This window comes from Bidens hawaiensis, unplaced genomic scaffold (genome assembly GCF_021521415.1).
Source record: "Bidens hawaiensis isolate Kalapana, Puna unplaced genomic scaffold, B.hawaiensis_p1.1 tig00030252_1, whole genome shotgun sequence".
In the NCBI taxonomy this organism is placed as follows: Eukaryota; Viridiplantae; Streptophyta; class Magnoliopsida; order Asterales; family Asteraceae; genus Bidens; species Bidens hawaiensis.
The window spans coordinates 138,480-142,794 of NW_027505175.1; the positions used below are offsets into that span (position 1 = coordinate 138,480).

Genomic DNA, 4,315 nt, shown 5'->3' on the forward strand with positions numbered 1-4,315 from the left:
ATCATCATCATCATCATCGTACTCAGTATATCCCACCAATAGCAAAGCTATGGTAGGGTCTGAGGAGGGTAAGATGTAGGCAGCCTTACCTCTACCCCATAGGGATAGAGAGGCTGCTTCCGGTGAGACCCCCGGCTTGATAGTAATTTTGCATCAAGCCTTAGACATAAGGCACATAGCACTCAATCATCGGGACACCGGCTGATCGGTGCATGTACCCTTATCTTTCAGCTATCAACGCCACTACATGATGCCTGATTAACCGTCCGTCACTTTTAACGTTATTTTCACGAGATTAGTAAAATAACGTCAAAATTAGTGCAATTTCACTTTTGCCCACCCGAGGGTTCACACATATATACATCATATGTGCGCACAGCAAGCAGGGCTAGAAGGAGTAAAAGACACCCTCTACTTAATTTCTTTCTTATCTATATATAATTTTGTATTGTAGTAAGTAATATTGTGGCGGGACGTGACGGTGGTGGTGGCGACGACGGTTGCTAACGGTTATTGGTATTGATGATCTTACTAAACATCTCTTCTTGGTAATCCTTTCTTGTTACATATATTCATCCTCTTCCTGTAAAGTAGTCAACCATATAAGGAACCATTAACATATGACCTAAACCCGTTAAACCGATTATCTTACCTACGCTAAGGAAGCTAAAAAAACTCGAAATTAAGAACTACATCCCGATGGCACCATGACCCGAAGAAAACCTGCACCAGCACAACCAATGTTGTTAGCCAACCGATTAACCTAGTGTTAAAAAAATTAGTTTAAAAACGAGCCAATTTGTACCTAGGAAACTGAAAGTAACAAGATTTCAGTGAAGCCAAGTCCAATGTCGAGGTGGCGGGAAGCAAGGGGGAGGTCATCAAGTTACTATTACCAGTGGATATCGGGGCAGAAGAGACGGGTAATATCATCATTTGAGAAGACGGTTTGGTAGTTTCCGGATGCTTTTGGTGAAGCGAAAAAGTTATCGGGGAGATTGTGCTCCAAGCTGCATTGCAATGTATTCTCAAATTTAGAAAACTAGTACAAAATCTAGTAAAGCATAATGTTTCCTGATTTTTTTTTTCTTGAAATAATATGATTATACCCATACCCAATGTTTCATAACCGGACACCTTATCAGTTCACTGGTTGAACCAAGCAAATCGGTTTAATAAACTAGAGGGTATTTTTAAAAGTTTAAATTATTAACTAACTTTGAACAAATTAGAAAAGTACTTTATTTTTGTAGATCTATATTACTAACAAAATATAAAACCTTAAATGAACATAGTATAGTATGAATTAGTAATGAATCAGTAAATGAGATTTTAAAAGGAAAAATAACAAAAAAATAATAATAATTGAAACCTGAACCGACTGGTTCAAATGCAGGCGGCTCAAATACACAACCGGACCAGTTATGTGCCCGATTCCAAGTCCAACTGGTTCGGTTCTGGTTTTGAACACACTAATAATCTTACCTTTCTGGCAAATCCAACTCTTCTTCATTATTAGGGGTCACTTTTCCATCACCATTTTCATCTTTTAACTCCAATGTTTCCTTCTCTTTCTCCAAGTCTAAATTTGCCTCTAAGGGTTCATCACCATTGATAGTTACACTTGCCATTTTTGAAATCAAACCATCCTCTACACAACACAACAAACACATATTAATTCAATTAGTCATTAGAAACGGATTCCGTACCGGATTTAACTAACAAACTAATACATTACCCGAGTCAGGACTCGATGAGCTCCGTGAACCAAAAACCGACGGGTGGTTGAGATAACTTGGGGAATAACATGTGGGTGACGGAATGGCTGCGCCCGTGGAAAACGCCCGCTGGTGGTGGGACCGTTTCACATCGAGAAGTTGCAGATCCATGATCCGACGGTTCTGAAGCTCGAGTGCGTGTTGCAGATCCGCCTGTTCCTCCAACTTCTTCCGCCACAGCAGATCCTGGCTGTGGTATAACATCCTCGCACCTAAATTCGAAAAACGATAACGATAACAATAACAACAAATGCTATCAAACAATTTATAGAAAATATTTAAATCAAAGTTTTAAATAACTACACACCTATATTTAGATCGAAAGGATCGCGTGCAGAATCGAATCCCGTGGGACTATCGAGGGGCGACGGTTGCTTTCTGAATTTTTCCGGGACTTTACCCTTCTCCTTGTACGGTTTCACTAAAACCCGAGCATCACACACGAAATGCGGGTTGCCTTTCGCAAGTATGAGTTTAACAGTCTCAGCATACACGAATGTCACAAAACCGAACATTCGTTTTTGCTGGTATGGGATCCGAACATCCTGAACCGGCCCGTACATGCTATCAAACAACACAAAATCATAATCATCTCCACTAAACTAAATAATGTAAAAGCACAAGAAACACGAGACCGAACCTGAAGTAATTAGACACATCTTCTTCTCTAAATGTACTATCCGCTGGAAAGGTTAGGTAGATTTGCCGGGAACCCGGGTTTAGCATACCCATGGAAAACTCGTTTCTCAACCGCCCGAATTTGTTCATATCGTCTCCGATCATCAATGCCGTGGCTGCAGCTGCTGCGGCCATCCTGCAAACAATCACAAATTGAACATCAAATTTTTCAAAGTAACTATATAGTGACTGACTGACTGATTGATTGTATATTATTATTATTACTATTACTACCTTGGGCTATCGGATTGTTGCTGAAGAAGAAAATTCATTGATTTCGGGCTGTTCAGGAAAGAGTAGTTCGGAGAACCACCGCCACCGCCCATCAGCAACCGTTGCTGATGGGCGGATTTAGTACGGAGAAGTTCATAGCAGTGTTCCATCATATCAACTTTACTTAAAGAACCAACCGTCACAGCTGTCAAATCATTGACAGCTTCAGTACCCGTACCAGCACCCATGCCAACACCATGTGTGAACCTACAACTAGCTCCGTTTTTGCAGTACCCTCTAGCAAAGTACAAACAAACATCATTCACCGAGGAGCTTCGGCGGTGGGGACCACCACCGCCACACCACGGTGAAAACATGTCGCCCGAGCCATTGGGCGACACCAGATCCGGGTAAAAGAAGTCCCCGGACTTGTTGGCGAGTGTAGGAGACCCATCGTTGAGAAACGAAAGCTGGTCTTGGATCTGCAGCTCGTCAATCAGATCGGGCTGATCAGCTCCAGGTCCAGCGCCAGCGCCTCCGGCGTAGTACGGAGGCGCTGACGAATTCAGCCTGTGTTCTTCCACAGGCTGAAATTCCGAGTTTGTCCAGGAACAGGACAAACTCGGAATACTTAACGGCGAAGGAATATTAGTTCCTCCGCCGTTAAGTAGCCTCCCAGAATTCGCAGAATTCTGGCGAGAAAGCGAACTGAATGGTGATGGAGACGACGGAGTTGAAGGTGTGGTCGGGGAAGAAATGCCGAGTTCTTTCCGAGCTTTAACAATAACCGAATGGACGAGTGATTCGGGGCCGAAAGCTAAGCGAATCATTTCTTTCTCGCCGTGATCTTGAATTAACAAAAGACCCATGATTTTTGAAGCGTACTCTGGGTCTAAGCTTTGGATCCTAGTAAACACAACTCGTGTTGCTTCATATGAGTCCATCTTGATCCACTGAAGTTCGTTGACAGTTTCAAAATAAAACCCAAAAACTACCAAGATTTTGAACACAGTTAATTGCTTGATTTGATGTTCCTGTTGAGGAAACAAAACAAAAAAAACACATAAGTTTAGTTAAAATCAGAAAAACCACAAAATAAAAAAATAAAATAAAATTAACCTTAAAGTTAGTTAAACAAACCCATGATTTAGATTGTCAAAATTCATGCAAAAAAAAAGTTTTACAGATTAAAAAGAAAGAGTTGGGGTGAAAATTTTGCTGCAAAAAGATGATCAGCTTTCTCTCTCTATATATCTAAGTGTTTCTCTCACTAGAAGCTTTATTTTTGCCTCATATGAAAAGGGGTAAGCTTACCCCATAATTAGAAAAGAAAAGGAGTGATGAGAGGAAGATGATGATGTTAGAATATTCTAGATAACAGTATCAGAAGTTTTAGTATTACAGTGTTATCATAATTAGTAGATTGGATTTGATTATGTTTCTTTGTATTTATTTAATTTTACTCCTATATATAGTTGATCAATAATACATTACATTTGACGGGGTTTTCATTATTCTACATGGTATCAAAGCCTTAGGGTTATGGCCTGTTTTTTTCTCTTCTTCTTGTTCTCGTCCTGCCCCGGGGACATATATACACATATATCGTTGACTACGGTCTACCCGCTTCCACTTTCTAATCAACC

The 4,315-nt window shown here is 40.7% G+C and overlaps 1 pseudogene across 1 annotated transcript; it reads right to left on the bottom strand.

Moving 5' to 3' along the window:
• Positions 1–397: 397 nt before the first annotated feature.
• Positions 398–4,021, bottom strand: LOC143611228 (zinc finger CCCH domain-containing protein 53-like; annotated as a pseudogene). Its single transcript, XR_013149735.1, has 9 exons — positions 3,984–4,021; positions 2,691–3,703; positions 2,419–2,592; positions 2,086–2,342; positions 1,739–1,990; positions 1,486–1,651; positions 806–1,010; positions 653–723; positions 398–583 (listed from the first exon to the last, which is right to left on the bottom strand). The product of XR_013149735.1 is annotated as a zinc finger CCCH domain-containing protein 53-like (transcript).
• Between the last annotated feature and the right edge of the window lie 294 nt (positions 4,022–4,315).